Consider the following 8796-nt stretch of genomic DNA (forward strand, 5'->3'; position numbering starts at 1 on the left):
TATTATTATTATTATTATTATTATCTCCCAAACAAAAGTGTATTCTTGTAAGTTTTTTTATTGGTTGATACTAATAGGTATGACATATAAAAATGCTAAAATTCAGGCGAAATAATTTTTAAATGTGGCTTTGTTATTTGATTTGTGGGTTTGGTATCGAGTGATGTAATTATTACTTATGACGTCATCGCCAGCGTCTTCTGGGTCACCTTATTGGATTTAAGTTTTTAGTTAAAGAAACCGAAGTAATCTATTAATTATCATAGGATATAGAAGGTAAAAATTAATACCTATCCTTTGTTATAATATGGAAATGCAAAATTCTTTTAACTTTGAGAACATAGTTAAAAAAATATAATAATTTTGGGGAGCTACACTTTACTGGTAATGGCAACACATAATTTTGTTTAGTGTTTCATGTAGAGAACATAACATTAACTCATCTGTCATCAATTGTATTTTAATTAAACTTTTTTAGTTTACCCTAGTAGTAAAATAATTAAGTTACATCCATAGTAAATTCACATGGGGATTAATGTTTAGTAAAATTAACTAATAATTTTTTTCGTGGTTGTCATAAAATCGGGCAGATGTCGCACAAATAAAATATTTGGCATTTCTAGTATAGATAAATTTTATCCTGGCATTATTTTCATTTACTATATTATCTACAATTAATTCAGTCAAGAGTTAGCTCAAGGTATTTCACTGAGGTTACAGTTGAGATGGGTTCATTCCCACATAGAACAGTCCACTGAACTCGTTTACTCTTTCGAGTTTTCTCTTAGATCCCAATACTATTGCTTCAGGTTTCTTAAATGTTAATAAGGGTAATTTGTTATCTGTAAGCCATGTTTAAATGATTCCAGTTCAGATTATATATTGCTAGTTATATCATTTGGATATTTACCTGACACTAAAAGGGCACGGCCATCAGCACACACACAAAAAATACAATTAACCCTAATGGGCATCTCAGTTACATCACAAAGGAAGAGCAAAGGTCCTAGGATACTCCCCTGCAAAACTCCACAAGCTAACAACAAGGGAGTTGACTTGGTATTATTTGCAACGACTAATTGTTTCCTGTTCTTAAAATAAGATTTAAACCAATAACCGACCCATTGCCGAGAGCCTGCCGTTTTTTCTTCTTTTTTACATAGTATATCATGATCCACTGTGTCGGAGGCATTTTGTAAGTCTAACGCTACCATTCTTGTGTAAATGCCCTAAGACAACGAGAGATGAACGATACCCTGAGAAACAGACAGAAATATGACGTTAAAGAAGCAGTGGCAGTGAGAAGTGATACCACCCTTAGTGTCAAGACCTGACTGAATTTAATGAATTACTCAGAATAGGTAAACTGTACTCCAAGCTTTGTCAATAAATCTGTTAAACAACAACAAAAATCCTTCCTATTTTCTCCCCCACTATCCTCTCTACCTCTTTCTCTTGCCCTCTTTGCTACCTATTTCATTTGTCCACCTTACATTGCTTTATCTCACCCCCAACCCCCCCCCCTCCGTTAACCTACCTTTGTCTCTTTACTCCTTCCACCAATTTCACTACTTAAGTCTTCATAAATACTAGTACTGTTATACACTATACAGCATTGACTTCCTTCCGCTACGCACATTTATCTGAAGGTGTATACAGTACCACGGAGTAGCTTATTTAATTACGTTCGCTTCCCTCCGTTATCACATAATTGCTGCGAACCGTTTTTCGAGAGGAGATAAAACAAGATGATCGTTTAATCTCTTGTACTTTCATCATCATTACGCTCCTCAGCTGGCGACATTTGGTGAGAAAATCACATTCCACGGGAAAAATCAAGAGCGACAGAACAACTCTTTCTTATGCTTTTTACCAGATGTCAACAACCAGCTCGACGTGAGACGGGATACGCTCTTATTACAGGAACTGCGATAGTATCTTCCGTGTGCGGGACAGTTTTTAGCTGGATAACTGTGTGTGGCTGATCTTAGTGGGGGAAATGTGACATTTAAACTGCCGCAGGAGAAGTAAATAGTCACAGCAAGTTCATATCATTGAGAATAATTAAGAGCATTCTTAAATATATTGCGTTGATGCTTTCCATATGCGAGACAGGTTTTGGTCGGACAATAATCTTTCTACAGTAAAGAAAAAAATTAATTAATAAGTTATCGCTGAAGTAGAATCTTTGTTTACGACGGTTGAGTAGTGAGCATTGTCCGTTAATACTGATGTTATAATGCATTACTGCGCTATAGTAACATTAGTTCATTGTCTAGAAATTAAGGAAAATGTATCTTTCTGGTTAAACAAGTGGGATCACCTGAAGATAAGACACCCCAGCTTATTTCTCTTAAAGGATAACTACAGTACCGGAACGTTACCTGGGGGGGGGGGTTAGGTTGAGTTAGCGTGTATGAAGAACTGGACACACTAATTATACAAGAGAACAGCGAGCGCTTGCAATGGCTGATACATAGTTAACGGGAGTCCATTAAAACACACCAATCAGAACTGACCAGTAAGCTAGGACCTTGTTCAGTTGTGAGTCTCTTTAAGGTTAGGTTAGGTGAGGCTAGGTTAGTTGAAGTTAGCGTTAGGTGTGGTCGGTTAGAGGGTGGTTAATCTTCAGGTGGAATAAGCTGGGTGAATGAGTCTTCTTTGTACTGCATAACTTGATGAACTGTAAGTGTTGTAATACATTACAAAGGTTATATTCTAGATACTGTACTGGGAATTCCTTCAAGCATTCGTACGTTAAGAATACGTGCACTGCTAATTACAATAACCATATAATGTCATTTTGTTCGCCATATTTACGCCATATCATAAAAGAGCTGGTTAAAAGAAAACATAATGTGCATATTAACAAGAATAATTCGGCCCCAATGATTCATAGGTTCAAATTTCCTCCAAACAAACGTAAGGAAAAAGCTTCTAACTCACTTAACTCAATACACGGAGGCTAAAATGGTGCCAAAAGTTTACTGAAGTTCTTAATTAAATACGTTCTGGTATCACTGTTAGGAGTGTAAATTTAGCGTATAAATCTTGATAACCAAGACACATGATTCACAAAAGCTGCCAAGAATGTAACTCGTTCTCTGGAAAGGAATTATAATTTAAGTATCCGTTACTAACTAACTGGCCATTAAGTGTTTTGATACGCGTCTGTACATCTTTCTTGTTAGAGCATTAAGTCCATGAAAAAAATAAGAAATTCCCTTGAGGCAGCGAATCGATCAAAAGATATTCACAAGCGACACTAGAATGGCAAGAGCTTCTTCGTGTACTCAGGTTCAGCGTAATCTAATAACATTGAATCCACAAGAAAAACAAAACAAAACACAGAAGACATCGTTTTGGCCTTGCTCCAAGCTCCTTGGTCAAAACATGATGTAGGCACTGGAGTTATACCATGACGTCAAGGCCTCCCGTTATGGCGACCGCTAGAGCCGTGCCCGAGCCGCCTGGAAAGACATATCGCAAATTAAATCCTGTTACTTCTCCATGAAATTTGCGTTAATTAAGTACTATGTAATATTTGTTGATAATTTTTAGCAGTAATATGTCTTTGTAAGTAGATAAAGATACTCGAAGAATAGATGTTAGTGTAAAAATTATGCGTTAATTTTCCACCGCGGAGAATCGGCAACAAGTTATAAATAGCGGCATCGTTACAGCAGACGGGTATCTCTGGTGCTGCTGAGGGAGAGTGACCATTTCTTGCACGTCATCATCGTCATCTCTGCCTCATACATCACAGTGTGAACGCTCCTCTTATTTTCTTTTCTCCATTAGTGTGTTAATGAATGAGTGGGATTGAATCAGGACCCGCCATTAGATTTTTATTGTGATGACGTCATGAGATTAATGGTACGATAATCACCGAGGTTTGCTGCCTGTTCTTTAACACATTAATTTAATGTCTATTTTTATTTTTATCAACCATCTACTAGCTGAGTTACGGAGAGAATCGCCATCAATTCCGAATAAAACCTCTGTATGTCTAGAAAACTGTGAACAGACTTAACTATGATTACCGATTGGGTGCTACTATAGCGTGCGGTCAAAAAGATATTTAGATTAGGTTAGGTTAGGCCAGGTGAAGCAATTAGGTTAAGTTAGACTAAAGCTATCGTTATACACCGCACGCTATAGTAGCACCACCGATTGGTTATAACAATTATAAATACTGAATTGATGGCATTAAAATTGGAATTAACGATTCAGGAAAAGCGCCTCATTGAACTTCAACACCTGCAATGATATGCACCGCCTGGGTGTTTAAGTTCAGGTGTGTAATATATATTTCCAAGCTATTCATCGAATTATATTAGATATCGCTATGTTTATAATCTACACATTAAGGACTTTTCGTGTGAATGTGATTTTTTTAATAAACTAATAGATAATTCATGATGAGATATACAAATTATACTTTAAACTTGACGGAAGCATTGACCCCCACAAGGTTTCAAAAGACCGCAACAGGCGTGATCCGATAAAAACTTTCCAATTCGGTGGCCATCTTTGATTCATGAAATTTAGCATCAATACAAGAATTATGAAACCATAATTCTGAAAGAGTTACACCATTGTCCTCAAAGGCTTAAATTATCGTCTTGAGATTTTGGGGGGAATGGGGAGGGCGTTTGGGAATACAATGCATGTTCGACTTTTTTAACGCAAAAAGCGGAGTCTACGTATTAATATTTTTCCTATGTGACAGAGGAGTTAGTCTGTTGCCTGTACACATTTACGTATAGCTCACAAAACTTTTAAGCACATTATCCCTTCATTAAACATGAATCTGCGCTGCATTGTCATGACTTCCATTGCAGACTATATCTTATAAATTGAGGAATATTACCTGGAATTATCGTGTCATAAATATTATTCAACGATAAAAACGGTGATTAAATATTTGTCAAATAAACTGATTCATGAATCAAACACTGTACAAAAACACTAAAGAAGCTGAGTATTAAGACACAAAAAGAAGTATCATCGCACACCAGCTCACCAACAAGTGAACGGTTTATCATCGCAGACTATATGATATAACCATCGTGTACGGTTGGTCGCTCGCTATAATATTTAGGAATAGGAAAGATATTATAGTACTTTACATAATGGTGTCTTAGAGATAATGGCGGCAAGGATGGTGAAGATTGTCGATGTTGTATACTGTAGAGACAATAGGAGAGGGCTGGGATAACATAAGCTATCATTCTGTGTGTAATTAATGTGTATTGTCAAACTACTACGCTAATAAGGTAAGAATTCTTTTCTGTGGTGTTATTGACCCCGCAAAGGTCGTCAACACTAGATAAGAGTATACGAAAATATATACAGGATATCTAAATCTTAATATAAATTACGATAAAAATGTGTTCAGTATTTTCTCTTTGACTTCCAATGGGATTATTTTGATGTTAAACATAATAAAAAAAACTAATAATGCTATTTTCATAAATTTGAATATGGAATGGAATATTAAACGCGTATGTAGACAAGATCTTGTTAAAGAGAAAGAGATATACTGTATACTAACGGAGATGCAGAGAGAGAAGAGGAATAACACACACACACACACAGTATGATTACAAGGTTCCCGCTTGTTCCTTCAAGTCATCTTTAAAACATTGATTCTCCACCACCGTCACCCGCCCTATTTATATAAATTAATAAATTATACAAATATAAGTTGACGTTTTTTCGAATAATTTTCTTTTTCATTTTAATTATCAATTTACTTATTTATGCCAACATCGAATCGATAAGGGGAGATACAAAAATAACATCAAAATTACACTGAGACTTTACCTAAACTAGATACGTTCACTTTACAAAAGATAAAAACGTTAAGGGATTCATTTCCATAGATTCTTTGCCATGGTCTTCTAGCTGGTACTTAGAAATCGTACCTAGTTAAAATATCCTAGTAATTTTATACCTCTCCTGCCACCGAGCCATAAAAGAAACACTGTTTAGGGAAATTTATAATTATGTTCTTTACGTATTTTTGGACCCTAAGTCATAAAACAAATCAAAATTTTATTAGTATTACTCTATTATTATAATTAATATCATTATTATTATTATTATTATTATTATTATAATTAATATCATTATTATTATTATTATTATTATTATTATTATTATTATTATCACACAAAATACACCCTGTAGGCTCTCTATATAAAAATTCCAAATTTTAAACATCGCCATTTAACCTTATTTAAAATCTCATTCAAAATTCACCTGCTTCTGCTTCTTCAGCCTTGTTTAAACTTCGCCGTCCAAATTACTTCATTTAAACTCAGCGAACTAATCTTAATCTTTGTTGTTGTATTCTTAAGATCACCTGAAAATTAGCCACCCAAAACGCTAACCTACCCTAACCCAGCCTAACCTAACTTAAGCCCCCAGGTAGCGTAAGGGCGTTTAATCATCAGATGAAGTAAGATGAGGCTAAGCTTTAAGTTATATGGAGAATACAACAACATAAAAATTAGAGAGTAGTTCGCTAATCTAATACTGTAAAACCAAAACCTAATAAAAATTACATTCAGTTTAATCTAACCTACCCCTAACTTAACCTAATCTATTCCCAACTTAAAATAATGAATGCGTTACCCAAACCTTATCCGCCCCTAATCTAATCTAATTCCCTTCCATCTTAAGCTAACTTGGGTCTTGGCATAAGTATAATCGTGGTAGAAGCATTTGTTTATCCCCTATTCAACCCTTTAATTTCTATATTTTGTTATAGTATATACTGGGTCAATATTAGAGGGTCATACTGATACGATGAGGAACTATGGATTCTGGAAGGTTCGTGGTTTATATTTTTTTCTCGTATTTTAAGATAAGAATAAGTACTGTGTTTAGTTGATGGCCGTAGGAACCTTTGTTTTGCGCTCATTCAATGTAACTTAGTTTTTATTTTTTATTTTATCCTCTTCACCACTGATCGGCTCGTTGCCAGCTTGGGCGATCGGTCACGTCTCTGTTACGCACTGTTGGCAAGTACTGGGCATGCACTGGCTCCTGAATGTATCTTAAACTGCTCCAGTGTTTGTGGATTATTCCTGTTCATCATGGTATTCTATCTGAACGCAAGCTAAAACCCACATTACAAATTGTTCAAAACAAGGCGATGGGGTTCATTCTTGGCATGGACGCAAGGGATCACGTTTTTCACCAAGTCCTTCCAATCACTGATAATGTTAAGCGTAAAGGAGAGGGTGAAGCAACTGAGGCTGAATCAGTGAATCACGCTTACAGGATTTTCAATGGACTGTGCCCAGGATATCTACCAACAAACTTGGTAAGGATTAGGGCAGGGCATGAGAGGGAGTGAGCATAACTGCGTCATGTAAAATACGGCGGTCAAGCGTAAAACACTCCCTTCTTTACTACTATAACAGGTTGGAACAAATTACCAGACCACATAAAAAACAGTTAAGTATTAAACAATTCAGAGCAAAAACAAAGAAATACATACCAGATTAAGCTACAGCTAGAGAAGAATGAGTTTCTATATTATTTACCACAGAATGTTGTACTGCGGCAGAGATCTGTCAGCTTCGGGTAGTCCAAGAGCAATGTAATGCTCGTTGAATTTTATAAAAAAAAATTCACTAATACTCCTGTAGACATACTATTCCTGTTTTGAGACCAAACTTAAGCCTAAGCGAAGGACTCTCCTGGAAATAAGCACCTGGCAGCTCTGTCCGCTACCCTCACTAAAGGGTGCCTTGAGGCGGCGTCACACTGGCATTCTTTCGTCATTTTGGGGGTCAACTTTCAGAAAATCCTCCAACTTTCTTGTTGTGCACCGTCACACAGGCGTTTAGAACCAACTCGCCAGTTTCCCTCGTTCGACAACTCAACAAACAAAATGGATCCAACTGACGAAGAAAGCGCAGCAGTTCTACGCCTTTTTAAGTGTATGAAGAGTCCTAGTGATCCCAGAGACAGCGGCGCTGCCTTATCTGGTCCACCAAGAACTCTTCGGAGAGGCGTGTCCATACTTGGGAAATTATTTTATCTATTGGCTCCGTTATGTTATTATTTCAGCGTGGTCAAAATGTAAACAACAAATGACACTTTCTTACCTTTTTAAAAATCACGAAATTAAACATATTAAGGAGTAATCTTGGGAAGAAGAGTGAATTTACTTTATTATAATTTTAGCTTTATATTTAAAGTAGAAATTAATGAATTTTTCAACTATATGTAGTTATCAATTATAGATCTTGAGTTGACTCTTAGTAAGTTGTACAAGTTGTCAGTGCAAACGGTCTATACCTTCTGACGAACAGCAACGACAATTCCGACGATTCGTGAAAAAAGTTGAAAATAGAAATGGTAGTGTGACGCCGCCTTTATATATATATATATATATATATATATATATATATATATATATATATATATATATATATATATATATATATATATATGTATATATATATATATATATATAAAAGGTCACCCTGTATATTTCTTTCTCTGTCCATGTAATCCAGTTGCCTTGAAGATGTCTTGAATAAAGACGAAAGCTATGTGCTCTGTTGTTTCCTTTTCCTGTGTGATTTTATTATTTATCTTATCCACGTTTTCATATATATATATATATATATATATATATATATATATATATATATATATATATATATATATATATATATATATATATATATATATATATATATATATATATATATATATTTTTTTTTTTTTTTTTTTTTTTTTTACGGGGATTAGCCCACCCGGGCACAGATC

This window comes from Homarus americanus, unplaced genomic scaffold, assembly GCF_018991925.1.
Source record: "Homarus americanus isolate GMGI-L3 unplaced genomic scaffold, GMGI_Hamer_2.0 scaffold56009, whole genome shotgun sequence".
Taxonomy (NCBI): domain Eukaryota; kingdom Metazoa; phylum Arthropoda; class Malacostraca; order Decapoda; family Nephropidae; genus Homarus; species Homarus americanus.